Source organism: Rattus norvegicus, chromosome 5 (assembly GCF_021556685.1).
Source record: "Rattus norvegicus strain SHRSP/BbbUtx chromosome 5, alternate assembly SHRSP_T2T, whole genome shotgun sequence".
In the NCBI taxonomy this organism is placed as follows: domain Eukaryota; kingdom Metazoa; phylum Chordata; class Mammalia; order Rodentia; family Muridae; genus Rattus; species Rattus norvegicus.
Window position 1 is genome coordinate 20080755 of NC_141538.1, and position 24575 is coordinate 20105329.

Below are 24575 nucleotides of genomic sequence, written 5' to 3' on the forward strand. Positions count from 1 at the left end.
TGGTAGAAATTGTGTTGGATTGCTTGTAGAAGGTGTCTGTCCATTTTTGCCATGTTAATCCTACCAATTCATGAGCATGAGAGATCTTTCCATCTTCTGATATCTTCTCCAAATTTTTTTTCAATACTTTAAGTGTTGTCATGCAAGTCTTTCAGTTGCTTGGTTAAAGTTACACCAAAATATTTTATATTATTTATATCTATCGTCAAGGGAATTGTTTCCCTGATTTCTTTCTAAGCCAGTTTTCCATTTGTTTGTTGGAGGGATACTGATTTTTCTGGTCATCTTTTATAACAAGGTAAGCCTCTTAGCAATGGAACTGGAACATCAATCCAGCCATAAAAACTTTGACCTAACAATCTTTCCTGCCTGCAAGATGTGCTGGGGTAAAAGTGGTGCAGAACTTGTGAAAATAGTCAATCAATGACTAGTCCAACTTGAAGCCCATACCATGAGACAGAGTCCACACCTACAGTGCCTGGATGGCCAGGAACCAGAGACAATACAGCTCAGGAACCCAGGATAACCAAATACTACTAGTAAAAAAAAAGTGAAAAAAGTGATGGAAAAAGGAATGAAGTGATTCCTAATGATGTTCTGCTATACTAGTCCAATTGTCTGCCATCAGGGTGGCATCATTCAGCAACTGATGGGAGCAGATGCAGAGACCCACAGCCAAACACTTGAAGGGAGCCAGCGGAACCCCGTAGAAGAGAGGGAGGAAGGATTGTAGGAGCCTGAGGTTTGAGGACACGATGAGATCTCGGCTCATAGAATCAACTAGGCAGGGCTCATACGGGGCTCACAGAGCCTAAAGAGTCAGAGACTTGCCCTATATTGGTCTGACCTCGGTCCTTTGCCTGTAGATGGTTATGTAGCTTGGTGTTCTTGTGGGATTTTCTTGTGGGAATGGAGTGACTCTGACTCTTTTGCCTGTTCTTGGGATCCCTTTCCTCCTACTGGGTTGCCTTGTCCAGCTTTAATAAGGGTTTGTACCTAGCCTTATTGTAACTTGTTAGGTCACGGTCAGTGGATATTCCTGGGAGGGCTGGTTTTTAAACTTACTTTGAAGGGTGACGGGGAGATGTAGTGGATTTCGGGGAGGGGGAGAGATGGGAGAGGACTTGGAGGAGTGGAGGGAGGGCAAACTGTGGTTGGGATGTAATGCAAAAAGAGAAAAAAAAAGCAAAGCAAAGCAAAACAAAGCAAAACAAACTAAAACCCATAAAAAGGTATTAGGACCTGGTGAGGTGCTCATTAGCAAGTCTAATGACCTGAGTTTAATCTCCAGGACTCAACATGGTGGAAGGAGAAAAGCAACTTTAAGTAGGTTGTCCTCTGTCTTCCATGGGGGCACGTGCATGTGTGTGTACATTTATATGCATGCATATTCACATATTATGTATGTATGTTTAGCACTCATGCACACATATACATGTAACTGAAAGTAAATATATCTAGGATTCATGCCCTATGTATAGCAGAATGTTCCCAATGAAGTTTCCTTCTTCTTAATCTACTCACAGTAGGAAATGCTAGATGGCAACCTCTGCTTCCCACATGGCCACTTCTCCACCTCTGGCTTTAGACCATGTGATCAGACTAGGGTGGTTTTTACTGAATCACAACACTATGCTGCCAGGCTCCAGGCTTATAAACTGTCACATATAATTAGACTGCCTTCAAGGTGACTATGGGTCATGTGACCACACTGAGTAAACCAGGCTCATGCCAGGCCACATTTCGCCAAGTGCCTTTGAGGTGGCCAGCTTCAGGCATCTGATGAAGCAGAGAGTGACCCAGGCCCATCCAAGTCACAATTCAGAGGTGGACTTGGATTAGCTGGCCTCTAAGGCTGACACCACCTGATGAGCCAGGACAATGCTTAATAAAGTTTACTCCTGCAGCCTTCAACTGGGCAGAATATACCCAGATAAGATGGGGGACATTCTTATCCTGCTTCCCCCAGCACCTGCAAGGAAGTTACTGTAAGATTAGAAGAGGTAATTACATCTGATAAAGTGACTGACAATACACTGTTTAAAGAGAGGGCTTAATCTGCCCTATTGTGAGACAGTTAATGGAAGCCCAGGCCACTGGTCTCTCACCTCCAACAGAATGTGATCTGTTTGCACTAGAATGTTTAGAGAGCAGCTGAAGGTCCACAGTCTCAGCACTCACAGGGAATTGCATTTGATGTCAGCCACTCTCATCTAGCTGAATACTCAGCTCTCTCTTGCCCCTCTCCCCAGACTCCCTCCCTAGCATATGCTTTGATCAGCATTGATTTCCCTTTATTAAAATTCAAATCCACTCACAAGATTGAAAGACCCGTAAGAGACAGGACTCATTTATTTTGTATTATCAGAGTCTAGTACGGGTTCCGCCTTGACTGTCACTTTCTACTTTGGCTGAGCTGACTTAAGTTCAGAGAAATTCTGGGTGCAATATGGGAATCTATGAAGTCTTGGTGTGAGTTGATCATTTACTAAAACCCCAGAAGGGCTAGAGGAAGAAAAGGCATTAATACAGAGGTAGGGAAAAGCACCAGAGTTTTCTTAAGCAGAAAAGATAGCCCAATACACACTCTATTTCACAGTTTCGATGAAGTCAAGAGAAGGATTATGACTCCATATTTGTCTAAGTTTCATGTGACATTTGGTCAGAAATAGTGCATATATGTGTCTTTTACAATCAGGAAAAAGGATGACACCTCAATGAACCAGGAGGTTGGTATAGATTAAGATTTGGAGCCTAAGGACTTTTAAAAAATGCACAGCATAGATGTACAGATTAAAAATAAGACAACTTGCACTGTGAAATTCTTAATAATTTTAGAAAAGGTCACTGTCTTGTTATCCAAAATTAGGTTTGGATAGAAAAATGTTCATTGTGACACCTTAGTAGCCATTTACAGTAAGCTTCTTACCGTTCTTCTATGAATAGTGCAAGTTACAAAGATCTCACGTGATGCAGAAATCAAGAACTACAGCTAGTAGTTGTGTGCCTATAGGTTTTGTTGTTTTAGGCCAGGAACTAAAAATGCATTCAGTGATGTTCACTGAGCAGCAGACATAATAAAATTGGAACGAGACAAAGAGCTCAAGAGTGACATGCAAATTCATGAAGCATTAAAAAAAAAAATCCATGCAGTGATTAACTATCCATTTCAGGTTTAGCTAAGCCAAACAAACCTCTTGCAAGTAACTGGAGCTGGTCTTCAAGTTCCTTTTAAAAATGGAGATTTCAAGCCATCATATATTTGTACAAAATCCTCTGAGCATCTTCTGTCTGTGGTATATCCTTGTAGCTCCAATCATGGCTTTGTAGGAAAACAGGAGGCTCGAGGAGGGAGTTCTACAGACGACTTTTCCTATGTCATTTCTCTGGGAATGATTGCAGTAGTCGTTATATTTTATCAAAATCAGAACAAGGACAAAGATTTCCAATATCTCCAAACCTGGTCAGGGCTTCTGTGGTGTGTGCCGGCAGTCCAGACATAGTGTATGTGCAGAGCAGCCCACAGGAGGATGGCTGAACTCTCACGGCTGAAAATGAAGGGAGAGACCTGGAACTCTCACTTGCATCTGCCACAATGGGACATTGTCAGGCTTGGGCTCTGTCAAACAATGGCCTTGATAGGACATAATACCCATTGAGAAGGATAGCTTTGCACCCTGGTTCTTTAAGCAGCCCAGCTTATTCTGACTCTCTCTCTCTCTCTCTCTCTCTCTCTCTCTCTCTCTCTCTCTCTCTCTCTCTGTGTGTGTGTGTGTGTGTGTGTGTGTGTGTGTGTGTGTGTGTGTTTGATTATTGGACCTGCCTGCCATCTTCTCATGATTTCACATCTTTGCACTTCTGGTGATTCTCAGTCGACCTTGTTTGATGAAGTGCAGCATTTGTAGCACAGTCTTTTTTTTTTTTTAAATTGGATATTTTTAACTTACATTTTAAATGTTATCCCTTTTCCCGGTTTCCTGTCCATAAACCCCCTATCCCATCCCTCCCTTTTCTTCTACGAGGGTATTCCCCTACCCATCCACAAACCCCTTCCCACCTCCCCGCCCTGACATTCCCTTACACTGGGGGGTCGAGCCTTGGCATGGCCAAGGGCTTCTCCACCCATTGGTGCCCAACAAGGCCATCCTCTGCTACATAGGCAGCAGGAGCCATGGGTCTGTCCATGTGTAGTCTTTGGATGGTGGTTTAGTCCCTGGGAGCTCTGGCTGCTTGGTATTGTTGTTCTTATGGGGTTGCAAACCCCTTCAGCTCCTTCAATCCTTTCTCTAACTCCTTCAATGGAGACCCTATTCTCAGTTCATTGATTGGCTGCTAGCATCTGCCTCTGTATTTGTCATGCTCTAGCAGATCCTCTCAGGAGACTGCTATATCAGGCTCCTGTCAGAATGCACTTCTTGGCATCAGCAATATTGTCTGGGTTTGGTGGTTGTATGTGTATGGGCTGGATCATAGCAGCCTTATTTATAATAGCCAGAAGCTATATAGATACAACAATAGATACAGAAAATGTGGAACATCTACACAATGGAGTACTACTCAGCTATTAAAAACAATGACTTCATGAAATTCATGAAGGCAAATGGATGGAACTAGAGAATATCACCCTGAGTGAGGTAACCCACTTACAAAAATACATATATGGTATGTACTCACTGGTAAGTGGATATTAGCCCAAAAGCTCGGATATTACCCAAGATACAATCCATAGACCACATGAAGCTCAAGAAGAAGGAAGACCAAAGTGTGGATGCTTCAGTCCTTCTTAGAGGGGGAACAAAAGTATTCATAGAAGGAAATTTGGAGACAAAGTTTGGAGCACAGTCCTAATCTTTTTACAGTCCTCTTTAGTAGGTCATAGTGTTTAAGATGAAGAAAGCTTTCATGCCTTCTACTTATACGAATGAGCACAGCCTCTTGTTTATAAGTAGTAGATTCATCACCTAAAGCTTCAGTAGTTTGACAACTTAAAGCACAGCAAGGCTTTTCCTGGCTGTGTTAAAATGAGGAGGAGTACATTGTGACCGTAAAGCGGGTCAGCTTCAATACGTTTGCTCCCCAGTTTCTCCAGGCCTATAATGAGACTCCAGGCCAAACAATTGACTGTATCCGATAAACACTCTTATTCTTTTCATCTCATAGGGGAACATATTGATCTGAGTTTTCCAAAAAATTTAATCTACCAGAGAGAGAGGCTTCTTAAAAGGCTTGTAGCATAAACCTGAACACAGTATTGATATCCAGTGTTATAATTTTCTACAAGACCATTTTTGCAGTTATTTTATAAGCATATATATATGTGCTTTATAGGAACAATGTGTGTGGATAATGACCATGAACTGTAGCTGAAAACCAAGACTCATATTTGATAATAACACTAAAGAGATTCAACTCTTTTTTTAAAGTTTTTTTTAAAGACACTGTAGCTATCTTCAGAAGAGAGCATCTGATCCAATTACAGATGGTTGTGAACCATCATGTGGTTGCTGGGAATTGAACTCAGGACCTCTGGAAAAACTGCCATTGCTCTTAACCGCTGAGCTCTCTCTCCAGCCCCGAGATCCAGCTCTTTAAAATCTTTGTTTTACTAAGAGTTTTCTTGGAATGACAACATATTTTATAAGTTGGATGGTTGTCTGGATGGTAGTTGATTGAGTGCATTTTTCCCACTAATGCAAATTGTATTATTCGTGGCATATTCTTAGTTATGACCAAACTGGAGCCACATCCTGATCTTCAGGACCCTTGGAATACACAGCGAGGGATCCAAGAGTAGGATCACCTTTTCTTCTCCCTGTGAAGGTAGAAGGAATGAGGAGAAAAACAGAAGCCAGTCTATTCCTGAAAATGCCTTCCAAGCATGATCTCTAGCCGCCTGAGCATTAGCTATTCATCCTTTACGGAAGTGCTAATGATAGCATAAATGCTGACTGGAATGCCCGTGTCACTCAGTCGAGTTTGCTCCGCTCTGGGCTCTAAAGGTTCCCTCTTCCTGTTACAGCAACTGTTGGGTCTAAACCATGCTTAGTCGGAGCCTAGGCATCTGGCGGCTTCATCATGGCGGTGCAGGTGGCAGTTGGGGTGCTTGGCCTTTCAGTACATTACGTTTATTTTCACGTTCAATCGTCACAATCTAGTTATCTTCATTTTATGCCGAAGAGAGGCACAGGGAAGTCAGGTTTATACTTAGTTACCTATCTTGTAAACAACAGAGCCAAGATAAGAATTTCTCTCCCAGAATACCATAGGTACTGAAAAGTACCTGCAAAAACATCTTACATATTTTTGCCTCCTAAGAAAATAAGACAGGTGGAATTAAGAATCTTTCAAATATATTTTATGTAAAAAAAAATCAAAGATTTCTTTAGTTGTTCTAACTCTGACTTTGAAAGGCATTTTCTAGGTAGTGTTTAAGTTTCTCTGGAGTTAAACCCTCTTGGTGAATTATGTTCCCTCTCTGTTCTCCCACAGACTTCCAGAAACTCAAGGCGAGCCCTGCTCCCCCTGACTCCTCTTAATGACAGATCCTTCCATTTCTTGCCTTTTATACAAAGTCTTTGGAACTTGGGGCTAAAGAGTTGGCTGAGTGGGTAGTGCTTGCTGTGCAAGAATGAGAACTTGAGTCTGAATTCCCAGCGCCTACATATAGTTTGAGCGTTTGTTTTATATATAGAACAGAGATTGGCAGACCTGGGGAATTGTAAAAATGCCAAACTTCATGCTCTGTGAGTGCCCTGTTTACAAAAGGTTGGTCAAGAACTTTCTGCAGATGCAGGGCATACAGTTCCTTTTATTTCATTCCCATCAAACTTTCAATCAGTAAGTACAGTCTTTGAGCTTTTTACCTGAAGGGTGTAAAGATCCCGGTGTAACTTGGCTATTGAGAGGTATGCTCTGTTGCTGTGAAAAAACACTGACCAAATAAACTAGTGGGTGGGTGAGTATTTGGTTCATACTCCCACATCACAGTCCATCATCAGGAGAAGCCAAATGCAAAGCAGGAACTCAAGGCAGGAACATGGAGACAAGAACTATAACAATGACCATGGAGGAGCAGTGCTTACTGGCTTGCTCCCTTGGGCTTGTTTAACAACCCCAGGACCATTTGCCTAGGAATGGTACCTCTCACTGTGAGCTGGGCACTTCCATGTCTATCTCAGTCATCGTGTCAATCATCAATAAAGTAAATGTCCACAGGCCAGTCTGATCAAGGCAATTCTTCAACTGAGGGTCCTTATTCTCATGTATGTCATATTGACACAAAACTAACTAGGACCAACTCTCAAATCTATGTTTCGGGAAATAAGGGAATAGACTTGGAAGAACACAAGAGCAGATATAGGGCACTCCTTCAGTTTGGGCTTGTAAGGAAGAAGCATGGAATCATTCTCCTAGGTGGAAACAATAAGTGTTCTTCACAACAAATCGTACACTTATACCATAGCAGGGCTTAGGTGTCTGTCTCTTCTTTGCTTACCACTGGAGATTACATATTTGTGCACAAATGCATTGTGAAGTAAAGGTTGCACATTAAATGCTTGACTCATAGTGAGTAGACCTTTGACCATGCTGTTCTAAGACCACAAAGACTGTTGGTTAACTTTCTGGACAACTACTCTGGCTCAAACCACAAGCATAACGAAGAGGGCACAGAGAATTATGAACTGGGTTGTTCTGAAGATGACCTGTGTGTTGCTTAGAAAAAGCCAAAACTTAGAGTGTGACCTCTCTAAGGTCTTGTCATGGATGGACCAGAGACTTCCATGATCTAAGCTGCCTACACTTGCTGAATTTTCTACTTACAGTGTCCCCTTAAAGTAAAATGTTGTCACACAGTGGGTCCTTTTAGGGATCTGGAGCTGGGGGGCTTTCTACAGTGATCTCTTGCCCAGTTAGGTGCATGAGTTCAGGTGAGGGAGGAGAGAACTCAGGCAGGGAGGGGGAACAGCTTTCCCACCTCCATTGCTGGTTCTGTTCCTTTCTGCCACTGGCGCTTTGGTTGCCCAGGCAGGGCTGAGCCAGCAGGAGACTGACTAGCCGGCGAGGGGTGCCAGGGAGCTTTTGGCAGTGATTTCTGGGAGAGCAGATCTCTTTCCCCAAGCAACAGTGTTAGTGTTACAGTTCTTATGACAGAAGCTCTCAGATGATGGAATAATTCCTGCACACCTTTAATTTTGAATACGACTCTTAAATACAGTTTTTGGAATGGGTCAGTGTCTGACAGCAGGTACTTTCTATTGGTTTGGCTTGAGAGTTTGGGAAGACCTCATCTACATATTCTGGGATATGGTCCTGTTTCTATGACTGATCTGTCTTGAGCCTATGTAACCTGTGGCCATGTCCTCAGCTGTGGAGGAGGGGTGTGGGGCATTGACCTACATGACTGGTCTGTTTCAAACCTCTCTACAGGGGTTTGTGGGGGCTGCAGTTAGTGAGGCCTTGATCTGGGAGACTGGGAATGCACCTGCCGTCACTTTTAGGGTTACCTGAGGATTTGACCTATCTCAACCAGGAATCAAGGTACCTTTCACAGCTTGTCACCCCACAGGTCCATAGAAATGTTGTGATATGATTCTCATTATTTTTAAGAAGGGAAGGAAAGAAGAACTATGATTTGGGAATGAGGAACACACAGACACACACACACACACAAACATACACACACAAACATGTATATAGAGGGCCAGATAGTTGCTCTTTCAGACTGTGTGAGTCATGTGTTTTCACTCTTTCTCTGTTTTGTTTGTTTGAGACAGGGTATCTCTATGTAGCCTTAGCTGTTCTGGCACTTTCTATGTAGTTTAGGCTGGCCTCGAACTCACAGAGATCTATCTGTCTTTGCCTCCATTTGGGATTAAAGGTGAGTTGTCACCAGGCCTGGCCATGCATTTTTTCCTTCTGTCTATTCCACTTTGCTATTGAAAGTGACAATAGATAATATAGAGAGAAATCAGAATGGCTGGGCACACTTTATTAGAGAAGCTGAACTATCTGCTTTGTGTTCATGGATGAGCCTATACATGAGAAAGCCAGATGTTGGTGTTCAGTCGCTGTTCATCTTATTTTTTTTTTGAGACAAAATCTCTCACTGAACCCAAAGTTATGATGCAATATCAAATATGAGACATAAAATCAAATACAACTATCCTTGTTTTTTTTTTAACCTAAATGACTGTCTTAAAAATTATTTCATAATAGTTCTCCAGACAAATGCCTGGGAATGACAATGGGGTTGTGTCCTAATGAAGCCAAGAATCATACCCTAGCTCCTGGACCAGACTTCTGATTGTTTCTGCTCTTGGTTGTACAGCTCACTGGAAACCCCACTTGATTCTGCCACTCAGTCCTAAAGAAATGACTACCCAGTTATTGCTGAACTGGGGAAAGAGCACAATTTGAAATCCAGAACAGGCTCACATCTGTTATTCCAGTACTTGGGAGGTTGAGGCATATGTATTTTGAGTTCAAGGCCAGCTTTGACCATATGAGACTGTATCCTGAAAAACGAGACATAAAATAAAGAAATTAAAAATTAAAAGCACCATTTCTGCAGAATGCAGACTGCTCTACTACTGCAAAATGGAAAAGATGTAAGTTGAAAAATGAGTCAGAGACCATTAGTTCACATAAAAATAAGTATTTGGAAACATGAATGTTAAATACATTCTGTAGCCAGAAATATGAAACATATCAAAGATGAGTATTCCCCTTTCGTCATACCACTATTGTTGTAGATGACATCGCCCTAAATCAGTGGTTCTCAACCTGTGGGTCACAAGTCCTTTGCAAACTTCTATCTCCGAAAAATATTTACATTATGAATTATAACAGTAGCAAAATTAAAGTTGTGAAGTAGCAACAAAAATAGTTTTATGTTTGGGGGTCACCCCAACATGAGGAACTGTATTAAGGGGTCACAGAATTAGGAAGGTTGAGAACCACTGCCCAAGATAATGCTATTTTTGAGGACTTACCCTGAGTCAGAGGCTAGCCTCAGCTTTCTCAGTGTTCCATCGTCTTTTCTATGAGCCTCTTATCAGTGACAATGTGCATGTTCTCAGTGTTGGAGTGTTGGAGATGAAGGTTCTGATGCCCACCAACGCAGTCACCATTTTACTGGAGGGCCTGTACTAACCCAGGCATCTTTCATCAGCCTGTCACCCAGTGGCTGACGGCACGAGTGACAGGAATGTGTGTTTTTAGAAAATTGAAAAGCAAAATTGAGTAAGAATAAGAAGAAATGAATAAAACCCCAGTTATTTTAAGAGACCAGCATATCTCCTAGAAAACTTAGCTAATGATAAAAGGCTGCAGCACATGTTGGAGATGAGGGGTGTGTGATTTTCTATTTTCTCTAAGAGCAGGAATCGTAATCAACAATCAGTGCAATTAAATTAAAAGTGTACAATAAAAATAAAGGAAGGGGCCCGGCCCGCAGCAGCTCTCTGCTCCCAGACCCGGTGAGAGAGAGACCCAACCGCCTGGTCAGGTGGGCACTCCTGAGGCTGCAGAGCGGAAGAGACCACCAACACTGCTCACCCCTGCCCACATCCCTGGCCCAAGAGGAAACTGTATAAGGCCTCTGGGCTCCCGTGGGGGAGGGCCCAGGAGCGGCAGGACTTCTGCGCCTGAGACACCGCCGGAACCTGAAAGAAACAGACCGGATAAACAGTTCTCTGCACCCAAATCCCGTGGGAGGGAGAGCTAAACCTTCAGAGAGGCAGACAAGCCTGGGAAACCAGAAGAGACTGCTCCCTGCACACACATCTCGGACGCCAGAGGAAAAAGCCAAAGACCATCTGGAACCCTGGTGCACTGAAGCTCCCGGAAGGGGCGGCACAGGTCTTCCTGGTTGCTGCCGCTGCAGAGAGCCCCTGGGCAGCACCCCACGAGCGAACCTGAGCTTCGGGACCACAGGTAAGACCAAATTTTCTGCTGCAAGAAAGCTGCCTGGTGAACTCAAGACACAGGCCCACAGGAACAGCTGAAGACCTGTAGAGAGGAAAAACTACACGCCGGAAAGCAGAACACACTGTCCCCATAACTGACTGAAAGAGAGGAAAACAGGTCTACAGCACTCCTGACACACAGGCTTATAGGTCAGTCTAGCCACTGTCAGAAATAGCAGAACAAAGTAACACTAGAGATAATCTGATGGCGAGAGGCAAGCGCAGGAACCCAAGCAACAGAAACCAAGACTGCATGCCATCATCGGAGCCCAATTCTCCCGCCAAAACAAACATGGAATATCCAAACACACCAGAAAAGCAAGATCTAGTTTCAAAATCATATTTGATCATGATGCTGGAGGACTTCAAGAAAGACATGAACACACTTAGGGAAACACAGGAAATCATTAATAAACAAGTAGAGGCCTACAGAGAGGAATGGCAAAAATCCCTGAAAGAATTCCAGGAAAACACAATCAAACAGATGAAGGAATTAAAAATGGAAATAGAAGCAATCAAGAAAGAACACATGGAAACAACCCTGGATATAGAAAACCAAAAGAAGAGACAAGGAGCTGTAGATACAAGCTTCACCAACAGAATACAAGAGATGGAAGAGAGAATCTCAGGAGCAGAAGATTCCATAGAAATCATTGACTCAACTGTCAAAGATAATGTAAAGCGGAAAAAGCTACTGGTCCAAAACATACAGGAAATCCAGGACTCAATGAGAAGATCAAACCTAAGGATAATAGGTATAGAAGAGAGTGAAGACTCCCAGCTCAAAGGACCAGTAAATATCTTCAACAAAATCATAGAAGAAAACTTCCCTAACCTAAAAAAAGAGATACCCATAGGCATACAAGAAGCCTACAGAACTCCAAATAGATTGGACCAGAAAAGAAACACCTCCCGTCACATAATTGTCAAAACACCAAACGCACAAAATAAAGAAAGAATATTAAAAGCAGTAAGGGAAAAAGGTCAAGTAACATATAAAGGGAGACCTATCAGAATCACACCAGACTTCTCGCCAGAAACTATGAAGGCCAGAAGATCCTGGACTGATGTCATACAGACCCTAAGAGAACACAAATGCCAGCCCAGGTTACTGTATCCAGCAAAACTCTCAATTAACATTGATGGAGAAACCAAGATATTCCATGACAAAACCAAATTTACACAATATCTTTCTACAAATCCAGCACTACAAAGGATAATAAATGGTAAAGCCCAACATAAGGAGGCAAGCTATACCCCAGAAGAAGCAAGAAACTAATCGTCTTGGCAACAAAACAAAGAGAATGAAAGCACACAAACATAACCTCACATCCAAATATGAATATAAAGGGAAACAATAATCACTATTCCTTAATATCTCTCAATATCAATGGCCTCAACTCCCCAATAAAAAGACATAGATTAACAAACTGGATACGCAACGAGGACCCTGCATTCTGCTGCCTACAGGAAACACACCTCAGAGACAAAGACAGACACTACCTCAGAGTGAAAGGCTGGAAAACAACTTTCCAAGCAAATGGTCAGAAGAAGCAAGCTGGAGTAGCCATTCTAATATCAAATAAAATCAATTTCCAACTAAAAGTCATCAAAAAAGATAAGGAAGGACACTTCATATTCATCAAAGGAAAAATCCACCAAGATGAACTCTCAATCCTAAATATCTATGCCCCAAATACAAGGGCACCTACATACGTAAAAGAAACCTTACTAAAGCTCAAAACACACATTGCACCTCACACAATAATAGTGGGAGATTTCAACACCCCACTCTCATCAATGGACAGATCATGGAAACAGAAATTAAACAGTGATGTCGACAGACTAAGAGAAGTCATGAGCCAAATGGACTTAACGGATATTTATAGAACATTCTATCCTAAAGCAAAAGGATATACCTTCTTCTCAGCTCCTCATGGTACTTTCTCCAAAATTGACCATATAATTGGTCAAAAAACGAGCCTCAACAGGTACAGAAAGATAGAAATAATCCCATGCGTGCTATCGGACCACCACGGCCTAAAACTGGTCTTCAATAACAATAAGGGAAGAATGCCCACATATACGTGGAAATTGAACAATGCTCTACTCAATGATAACCTGGTCAAGGAAGAAATAAAGAAAGAAATTAAAAACTTTTTAGAATTTAATGAAAATGAAGATACAACATACTCAAACTTATGGGACACAATGAAAGCTGTGCTAAGAGGAAAACTCATAGCGCTGAGTGCCTGCAGAAAGAAACAGGAAAGAGCATATGTCAGCAGCTTGACAGCACACCTAAAAGCTCTAGAACAAAAAGAAGCAAATACACCCAGGAGGAGTAGAAGGCAGGAAATAATCAAACTCAGAGCTGAAATCAACCAAGTAGAAACAAAAAGGACCATAGAAAGAATCAACAGGACCAAAAGTTGGTTCTTTGAGAAAATCAACAAGATAGATAAACCCTTAGCCAGACTAACGAGAGGACACAGAGAGTGCGTCCAAATTAACAAAATCAGAAATGAAAAGGGAGACATAACTACAGATTCAGAGGAAATTCAAAAAATCATCAGATCTTACTATAAAAACCTATATTCAACAAAATTTGAAAATCTTCAGGAAATGGACAATTTCCTAGACAGATACCAGGTATCGAAGTTAAATCAGGAACAGATAAACCAGTTAAACAACCCCATAACTCCTAAGGAAATAGAAGCAGTCATTAAAGGTCTCCCAACCAAAAAGAGCCCAGGTCCAGATGGGTTTAGTGCAGAATTCTATCAAACCTTCATAGAAGACCTCATACCAATATTATCCAAACTATTCCACAAAATTGAAACAGATGGAGCCCTACCGAATTCCTTCTACGAAGCTACAATTACTCTTATACCTAAACCACACAAAGACACAACAAAGAAAGAGAACTTCAGACCAATTTCCCTTATGAATATCGACGCAAAAATACTCAATAAAATTCTGGCAAACCGAATTCAAGAGCACATCAAAACAATCATCCACCATGATCAAGTAGGCTTCATCCCAGGCATGCAGGGATGGTTTAATATACGGAAAACCATCAACGTGATCCATCATATAAACAAACTGAAAGAACAGAACCACATGATCATTTCATTAGATGCTGAGAAAGCATTTGACAAAATTCAACACCCCTTCATGATAAAAGTCCTGGAAAGAATAGGAATTCAAGGCCCATACCTAAACATAGTAAAAGCCATATACAGCAAACCAGTTGCTAACATTAAACTAAATGGAGAGAAACTTGAAGCAATCCCACTAAAATCAGGGACTAGACAAGGCTGCCCACTCTCTCCCTACTTATTCAATATAGTTCTTGAAGTTCTAGCCAGAGCAATCAGACAACAAAAGGAGATCAAAGGGATACAGATCGGAAAAGAAGAGGTCAAAATATCACTATTTGCAGATGATATGATAGTATATTTAAGTGATCCCAAAAGTTCCACCAGAGAACTACTAAAGCTGATAAACAACTTCAGCAAAGTGGCTGGGTATAAAATTAACTCAAATAAATCAGTTGCCTTCCTCTATACAAAAGAGAAACAAGCCGAGAAAGAAATTAGGGAAACGACACCCTTCATAATAGACCCAAATAATATAAAGTACCTCGGTGTGACTTTAACCAAGCAAGTAAAAGATCTGTACAATAAGAACTTCAAGACACTGAAGAAAGAAATTGAAGAAGACCTCAGAAGATGGAAAGATCTCCCATGCTCATGGATTGGCAGGATTAATATAGTAAAAATGGCCATTTTACCAAAAGCAATCTACAGATTCAATGCAATCCCCATCAAAATACCAATCCAATTCTTCAAAGAGTTAGACAGAACAATTTGCAAATTCATCTGGAATAACAAAAAAACCCAGGATAGCTAAAGCTATCCTCAACAATAAAAGGACTTCAGGGGGAATCACTATCCCTGAACTCAAGCAGTATTACAGAGCAATAGTGATAAAAACTGCATGGTATTGGTACAGGGACAGACAGATAGACCAATGGAATAGAATTGAAGACCCAGAAATGAACCCACACACCTATGGTCACTTGATTTTTGACAAAGGAGCCAAAACCATCCAATGGAAAAAAGATAGCATTTTCAGCAAATGGTGCTGGTTCAACTGGAGGGCAACATGTAGAAGAATGCAGATCGATCCATGCTTATCACCCTGTACAAAGCTTAAGTCGAAGTGGATCAAGGACCTCCACATCAAACCAGACACACTCAAACTAATAGAAGAAAAACTAGGGAAGCATCTGGAACACATGGGCACTGGAAAAAATTTCCTGAACAAAACACCAATGGCTTATGCTCTAAGATCAAGAATTGACAAATGGGATCTCATAAAACTGCAAAGCTTCTGTAAGGCAAAGGACACTGTGGTTAGGACAAAACGGCAACCAACAGATTGGGAAAAGATCTTTACCAACCCTACAACAGATAGAGGCCTTATATCCAAAATATACAAAGAACTCAAGAAGTTAGACCGCAGGGAAACAAATAACCCTATTAAAAAATGGGGTTCAGAGCTAAACAAAGAATTCACAGCTGAGGAATGCCGAATGGCTGAGAAACACCTAAAGAAATGTTCAACATCTTTAGTCATAAGGGAAATGCAAATCAAAACAACCCTGAGATTTCACCTCACACCAGTGAGAATGGCTAAGATCAAAAACTCAGGTGACAGCAGATGCTGGCGAGGATGTGGAGAAAGAGGAACACTCCTCCATTGTTGGTGGGATTGCAGACTTGTAAAACCATTCTGGAAATCAGTCTGGAGGTTCCTCAGAAAATTGGACATTGAACTGCCTGAGGATCCAGCTATACCTCTCTTGGGCATATACCCAAAAGATGCCTCAACATATAAAAGAGACACGTGCTCCACTATGTTCATCGCAGCCTTATTTATAATAGCCAGAAAATGGAAAGAACCCAGATGCCCTTCAACAGAGGAATGGATACAGAAAATGTGGTACATCTACACAATGGAATACTACTCAGCTATCAAAAACAACGAGTTTATGAAATTCGTAGGCAAATGGTTGGAACTGGAAAATATCATCCTGAGTGAACTAACCCAATCACAGAAAGACATACATGGTATGCACTCATTGATAAGTGGCTATTAGCCCAAATGCTTGAATTACCCTAGATCCCTAGAACAAACGAAACTCAAGACGGATGATCAAAATGTGAATGCTTCACTCCTTCTTTAAATGAGGAAAAAGAATACCCTTGGCAGGGAAGGGAGAGGCAAAGATTAAAACAGAGACTGAAGGAACTCCCATTCAGAGACTGCCCCACATGTGGCCCATACATATACAGCCACCCAATTAGACAAGATGGATGAAGCAAAGAAGTGCAGACCGACAGGAGCCGGATGTAGATCGCTCCTGAGAGACACAGCTAGAATACAGCAAATACAGAGGCGAATGCCAGCAGCAAACCACTGAACTGAGAATAGGTCCCCTATTGAAGGAATCAGAGAAAGAACTGGAAGAGCTTGAAGGGGCTCGAGACCCCAAAAGTACAACAATGCCAAGCAACCAGAGCTTCCAGGGACTAAGCCACTACCTAAAGACTATACATGGACTGACCCTGGACTCTGACCCCATAGGTAGCAATGAATATCCTAGTAAGAGCACCAGCGGAAGGGGAAGCCCTGGGTCCTGCTAAGACTGAACCCCCAGTGAACTAGTCTATGGGGGGAGGGCGGCAATGGTGGGAGGGTTGGGAGGGGAACACCCATAAGAAATACTCAAGTTAATAAAAATAAATAAATAAATAAATAAATAAAGGAAGGGAAAGGGGGAAAGCCCCAGTGCTGCAATTTGAAACATCCCTGAATTATTTTCCGGTTATTATTATCAAGGTCATTATTATTATTATTATTATTATTATTATTATTATTATTAAAGGTTCAAAAATTTAAAATCTGATTTACAAATATAGTAAATAAATGGCACATGCCTTTAATTCTCACTAGCACTAAGGAGGAAGAGGCAGGTAGATTTGTGAATTTGAGGCCAGCCAGAGCGAGTTCCCAGACAGCCAGGGCTACACAAGGAAGCCTTGTCTTGAAAACAAAGCTGTAAATGAACACTGTATGCTTTGCACAAGACCATTTGGTTTGAGAGGAACGGTTTTCGTTGTTACATTTAATTGTGTGTGTGTTTGTGTCGTGTCTCAACCTCTCTTTTCAGGGGGTCAGTCATGTTGAATTTAGACCCGTTTTAATCACACAGGATCTCATCTCAATCTGTTCACACCCGCAGAGAATCTATTCCTAAAACAGTCTTGCCCACCAACTGTATGTAGATTTAAAACTATTTGCCTATTTTCTAGGACTGCGATGGTTTTAACATTTTCCGCACACAGAGGAGAACAGTTGTTTTAAGCAAAAAGTAGTCTGGGGGGTGTATTCAGTCCTGCTCTCCTATACTTCCTGGGTGACTCTGTGCTCCTCTCTCTCCAGTCTCAGCATCTGTTCACCTGAGCATGTCAATCTTCTAGAACAACCAATGAAGACACAGTGGGCGGAGTTCCATCTGGGACGGAGGTTGGAAGGGCCTTTCCATGCTTTTCTGCACAACTGTCAGAACTGCTCCTTGTTAAAACTTGGGCTGTGGTTGGAAGCTTGTGATCTTCCTTGTTCACTTCCTCCCAGATGTGGCCAGGGCCTTAGAATGGTTTGGGGACTGGACAGGCTGAGAGTTCGATAATGACAACAGACATACATTTGCACCTAGACCTTTGGTGCCTTCCTGCAGAGTCTGTGAAGGTTCAGGGGCAGCTTGGGTCTTCCCTTTTGTGAGAATCAAAGGTACATACGTGTTGCTCCTGCCTTATGGAGTGAAACAGACATCCAGGACAAATAGCAATACTTTAGAATAGTATTTTGGGGCTGTGAATTGCCTCCAGGTTCATGCTGTTCTTAATGCATGATTCTTTATGAATTACCGCTGGTCCCTGGGTTTGCCTGTACACACTGTATTGTCGGCCCTTGAGACATTTAGATGAATATGCTTACCTGCATCTCCAACCTCAGACAACCATCTCATGGTTTTCCTTTCTTTTATTTAACTTGGAGGAGTCTGCAGAGAAAGAGAAGGAAGAGAAAAGAGAGAAAGTTATCTGTGATTGGAACTGGGGTTTTTTGATGTAGATTACTAAAACTGGATTGTGACAGGAGGGATGTGACAGCAAGGGGGAAGTGACAGCAGCTTTCCCCAGGGAAGAGCACACCAGTAGGTTATCCAATACTGAACAACTCTGAAATGTAAACATACAAATAACATTATATAGACTGATCAAGTTGTGTTTACATATTTATGAATATATATGCACATACATATATGAATATAACAATAAATAAAGAAAAATGGGCCACGAGTTTGAAAGAGAGCAAGGGCCATATAGAAAGGCAAATGATGCAATTATACTATAATCTCAAAAATAAAAAAATCCTTTAATAAAAAAGGGGGAAAAAACCGCTGGCTTGTAAGCTAGGCATGACAGTGCGCCCATAAATACTGTAAGCCTTCTCTTAGGAGGCAGAAGCTGAAATGTGAGTTCCAGGCCTGACTGCAGAAAAGAAGTTGAGCTGGATGTTGTTATCACTTTCTGCCATGGAAATGTTTACATTCATTTGGGAGAGGAAGTTAGTAAATAATAGTAACTGTTTCAAATGCACCCGATACCGCAGTTCCTGCCTTGTAGCTGTTTTGCTCTGTGTTACAGTTTAGTGATACAAACTAACTTGGCCAATAGGTCTACTTTCTTTCTTTCTTTCTTCTTTGTTTTTTATTTTGAAAAGTAAAAGCCAGAGAAAGGAGCCAGCTAAGTTCAAGGCCGTTCAGATTGTATCATTTTCTGGAAACCATCTTTATTGTTTGGGGTGAGAAGTTGAAGGTTTATTTTTATGTGGCTCTGTTTTTAGCTGCTTACCGGGCTGAGACTTGTGGTGGAAGCCCCTTTGTGTGATACATCCCCTACTTCATTTGTCCCTGGAGCATACCACGTGCCAAGTCATCACTTGTCCCCAGCTAGCTGGCTTGTGTGAGAGAGGAAACATCTTGATAACGCACTGAGATGGTTTATGTCAGAGAGAGTCACAGCTCCTCGAACCTCACCAGGGCATTCTTAGGGGTAAGGGAAGAGCCAAGGCCTTCTAGCTTGCCTGGCCAGGGCTGTTGCTCATTACACCTGATCACACAACTGTGTCATTCAGCTGCCATGCTCTCAGATTCTTATGCAGTGGTATTTGGCAATGACGTCAATTCTTTTCCTGTCTGACCCCGAAGATTACAGTGACTCAGTGCTGGCTAGTCAACCTTAAAGATTAAATCGAGGACATTGCTTAATGATTTTAGCAGTGAGTGTAAGGGATTTCTTAAGGATGAGAATCATACTATAAGACGGAGATGAAAATTTTGTTTTATCTTAAAGAAAAACTGGCACAGCTGAAAACAAATCTTAGGATTTTATTTTTCTTCCTTCTTACTTTTGAGAAAGCATTGCTATGTAAAGTTCTAAGCCTTGCTGGTATGTAAACCAGGTTGACATTGAACTTGTAATTCTCTTGTCTCTGCCTCCTGAGTGCTGAGATGATGGGCGTATATCAGTAAGCCAAGTCTGAAGATTATATTTCTAAAAAAAAAAAAAAAATCAAGTACACTCCTGCAATCCTGACTCTTGGATGGTAAAGACCACAAATTCAAGGCCATACTTGCTCCGTGAGATTTTTGTCTGCAAAAGAAAGAGTAAACTGAGTCTGGGTTTGGTGGCATATACCACACCCAACTTTAGTCCCAGCTCTCACCAGTCAGAGGCAAGCAGAGTTTAAGGCCAACCTGACCTCCATATCCAATTTAGGGCCAGACAAAGCTACATAGTGAGACCTTATCAAGGAAAGGTTCATGGAGTAGAGAGAAGAGGAAGGGGATTTATATAGAATTTTCTCTAAGATAGAATACAAAAAGTCAACAAGTTAATGAGAAAACATTCAATATTATTAATGAGAGTTAAGAAGTCATAGTGAAATATCACCTCTGAACAATTTTAGTGGCAAGTACCCAAAACCAACCAACCAATTAGGGCTGCAGATGGGGAACTTTGTCAGTGGAACCATAATAGTGCAAATGTGGTGCTCAAGATGCTAAAAATGGAACTGCTGGAAGATCCTGTTCACTGACCAACTACGAGAAAATTGAACTCAGCATCTAGGGAGGTGTTTTACATTTTTGTAGCAGACTATTTAGGATATTCAATAGGTGGGCCACTGTAATTCAAATGTCTACAGCAGATGGATGAAAAACAAAAAGTAATGCACACATAGAGTGGATATTTGGTCCTGAGAAGGAAGGATATTTGCGTGAGGCGTGAGGACAGAACCTAAGTGGAGCAGATGTGCACAAGAAGATAAACAACACACGATCCCACCTATGTATAACTGTTAAATCCATAAAGACAGAAAACAGGACGGTGGACACCAGCATCTGATGTGATCCTGCAGACCAGGAATGGGAGGGAAGGAACACAAAGTGAGTACAGAGTTTCGGTTTTGCAAGATGAAGTTTAGAAGTGAATAGTGCAGTTGCTTGTGTGATAATCTTCCAAGCTTCACATTAAAACACTATGGAAATGGTCCAAAATAACCCCCAAAGTATCATTTGTGCTCATGATTCTTCCTCTCCTGCACTACAACAAAGCCCACCTACCTTTAAAGATGTTAGCAGAAATAACTCAGTCACAGACAGGCAGTAGCTGAGTTATGTCAGACTGATTGTCCATAAGAACAATCCAGTGGATGGAGTGAATCCTGCTCTGTCTTCCTGAACACTGTATAGAGGTCAGCTCTCAGCTGGCCAATTATTCTTGAGATTTACTTTCTACTGGAGGGAGCTACTTCCGCTAAGGCTGCACTCTACACAGACCGAGACTATGTAAGGTACAAAAGTACAGCTGCCTTGACTTTGTGTGAGACAGCGTAGGGGCTCTCCACCTTCAGAGACTCATGTGGCTCTGCCAAGGTTTCTATTTCTGTTCCACTGTAGCTCACTTCTTCTGCCTGCCCTGATACCCTGGTTCCTTACGTTCATTGTCCAGGAGAACCCCCCTCAGTCAATGCCTGCTTAGAGATCCTTTCCTCTGAGGAACTGGGCTAAGTCAGCATGTCCCTATTTGATTGGCAGTCATTTTTTCCTCTTAGTGTGCCACTAAATAAAGGCATGGCTCACTATTAATGGTGTCTTAGCCTCCACAGAATAGATGAACATCAGCCAAATGAAAGGACAGAGGATGGAGGGAAATGCTGGAGCAGCTTGGAGTAGTCTGTCTTGAAAGGCCTTGCGTGTTCATTCTACCTAGTTTAGACTTTGTCTTGCAAAAACTGAACATAAGTAAACTTGGTTACTGGCAAGATCTGCCATTTGCCTAGTTGTAAAGTGAGAATGGATGGGAAAGAACAATTTTTGGACCCTGGGAAACAGAATAAGTTGTGTGTGTGTGTGTGTGTGTGTGTGTGTGTGTGTGTGTGTGTGTGTATGTGTGTGTGTGTATGTGTGTGTGTGTATGTGTGTGTGTGTGTGTTTGTGTGTGTGTGTGTTGGATGAAGGGATGTCAGTAGAAATGCAAAAGACTGATGTGTGGACAGATGGAATGTAGAAGTGTTGTCCATACATTGAACACAGTATTTGCACTGATTCAGATTTCTACAAAGAGAAGACCCTGGCTTAAGCACCACTCTTCAATCAATCAGGGTTGGTTGTACGATGTAGTACTATTTCATATACTAATGACAAAAAACCCACCCCAGTTGAACAGTGACTTGTCCTAATGTACTGCCTCAAATTAACCTGTAAGCCCCACATGTTAATGGACCAGGTAATTTCCTGGAATGATGGGAATTGTAGTTTGTGGGGGAAAAAAAGCCTCATAGTAAATTCTGGAGACTGATCCTGACAAAATTCCATCTCTTGGTTGGTATTTAATATTTAATAAAGCTTGCTCTAAAGTCGATACAAAATGGAATTGGTTTTTCTGTGACAAATCTCAGGATTAACACAATATCAAATAACTAAAAAAAGTAAAATACATGCATATTAGAACTTAAAAATATATTACTTATAGTTTTGAGATAGTTTAAGCCACATATATAATGCAACATTTACCACAGATAAGTGATTTATCAATGTAAGGAATTCTATGAATGTAAGGAATTCCATAGACAGACAGATTTCCCAGCTATCGTAGATGGTGAACAGGATCAGTGATGCCCAGGGTGTCCCTTTTTACCCAGGTGACTGCAGATTCCTAGCTGGAGAGATGGCTGCAAGCAGTTCTTTCTATTCTTACCATGTGGCATCTAACACTAATCGTGGATCAAATACTTATACATGGAGGTAGCTGGGGAGGGCACACTCAGCAAAGAGAGGAGTAAATGACATTTCACAAGAGGGAATGGGGTGTGTGTGTGTGTGTGTGTGTGTGTGTGTGTGTGTGTGTGGGGTTTAGGGGGAAGGACAAGCTCCTCTTTTGTTCACCATGAACAAATACATCTATACTCTAGTATAGGCTCTCACCAACAGAAGTGGAAGAACGTGAGTCTGAAGACGGCATTGAAGTCCTTGGAACTGGAGTTACAGGTGGTCATGAGGCACCGTGCAAGTCCTTTGCAAGAACACAAGTGCCCTTAACTGCTGAGACACATCTACAGCCATAATTGCAATTCTTAAGCAAATATACAAAAAGAAAATAAAGAATAAGGACAATCACAAATAAGGATTGAACATAGAGTCCAAGTATGTTAAATAAGTGTTCTACCAGTGAGCTATAGTTCAGGCCTAGTATTGACTTTTAAATGGCTTTAGTGGCCCAAAGGTTAATAAGAGAGTCTTCCTCAGTTTCACAGGCTGCCATTGTAGGGGCCCCAGTCTTCAGTCTTAATTCTCTTCTCAGGAGCTACTGATTTTAACATGACTCTTAGTACCCTGAAGGGATTGTCATGCTGTATATATTATTGTGCTATACATGTTACCCACAGCTCTTTGCCACTACCAAAGGATTGCATCTTAGATAAAATCTTCATTAACACTATGGGCCTTTTGAAGATTGCAAGGGTGCCAGAAGCAGCTCTGGGCAAGGAGTACCCAGTAGGGCAGGTGGCCAAGGGTTTAGGGAAAGAGAGTTCACAGGAAAAGAGGGACAGGACTTACAAGGTAATTTCCAATTAGATTTGCAAAGACGTGTGAATGCTTTTGCCTCTGTAGCCACATGGATTCACAAGAAAAGCTGATCTGATACCCGTGAGGTTGTTAAGTTAGGGCAGGGACAGAGATGCACTGTTACAGCCTTTCTTGCTCGCTCTCTCAAATTTCATTTTATGTATTACAAACGATCACACTTGAAGTAAATGAAGTAAAAGAGATGGGGTGAGGCACTATCCCGTTGTTAGCACCTCCTGAGTTCCCAAACACTTACTTCAAGGACTTAACTCCTGTTAGAAACTGCGAACAGCCTTCCCTAGAGCAAACAACTCATTTGTCTCCACAGCTAGGCATTGCCTGAGAAGAAGCTGTTCTTCCTTCTGGATGTGTCCCAGCATGCTTTGCTTTTACTACAACTATTGTGCTGTGATCTCATTTCCATGGCATCTGATGCTGCTGTTTGCTTCTGCTCAGTTCCTGCTGGGGTGAACAATGCACCTGCCCAGCACCGCTAACTGTGTTTCCCTCAACACCTCCCTGTTGGCATTTCCCAACACAGTAGGGCTGTCTGTTCAGGAGATCAGTCCTCTTTTGGCAGGATATATCTCAGGGGCTCAGGTGTGCTCTCTGTAACTAACATCAAACCAATATAACTACTCACATTTCTGTATGTTGTTCAACATCTAGTTTGTGAAGTTTTTGTTTGCTGGGATGGTGATTGGTACAATCATGACCCAAGGAAACATCTGGATGGCGTCTCTCACTGCTGTGGTGAGCACAGTAATATTTCCGTCTAGCTCTCTAGCCACATTTTTTAGCTAATAAGCTTGTTTGTTTGATAAGGGACTTCAAGGGGTTTTAATTTTGTCCATGAGGCCATTGCTGAAGTAGACATAATAATGCCCAAGGAACCTAAAACCAATAATGCTCAGGTTGGGCAAGAAGAAAGGCATCTTTCTACTCTACAAACTGGGCCAGGCGGTGTGGTCCCTTCTCTGCCTCATTGTTTGGTACACTGAGATGTACTTCATCCAGACAGACACATCTCAGCACTTCCCATTCTGTACAAATTCTGGTCTCAGAAGCAGCTTGTTTTTACACGTGGTTTCCCCACTGTGTGGTTTCCTCGTTTCTATAACCAATTCTAACATTCTGAAATAAGATGATACACACAAATGTTAAAGCATTTTTAAATTTAGAACTGTCCCACATCCTTTGGTTTTTTTTTTTTTTAATTGAATTGGGCTTTTGGAAGAGTCTAAAGCAATAGTACTCTACAGTACCCCACATCTTAGACTTCTGATTTGATCACTTTCTTGTGATGAAGTTAGGTTGAACACTCTGGCGAGACTTTTTGTCATGCC

The 24575-nt window shown here is 41.7% G+C and overlaps 1 protein-coding gene across 2 annotated transcripts in view; it reads left to right on the top strand.

The window, feature by feature from the left end:
• Nucleotides 1-24575, top strand: part of Rgs20 (regulator of G-protein signaling 20) — a gene marked incomplete at its 3' end in the record, with an annotated part of 597802 nt that overhangs the window by 313172 nt on the left and 260055 nt on the right. For both annotated transcript variants that reach the window (NM_001402015.2, NM_001127495.3), the window contains 2 exon segments: nt 3709-3776; nt 16924-16929.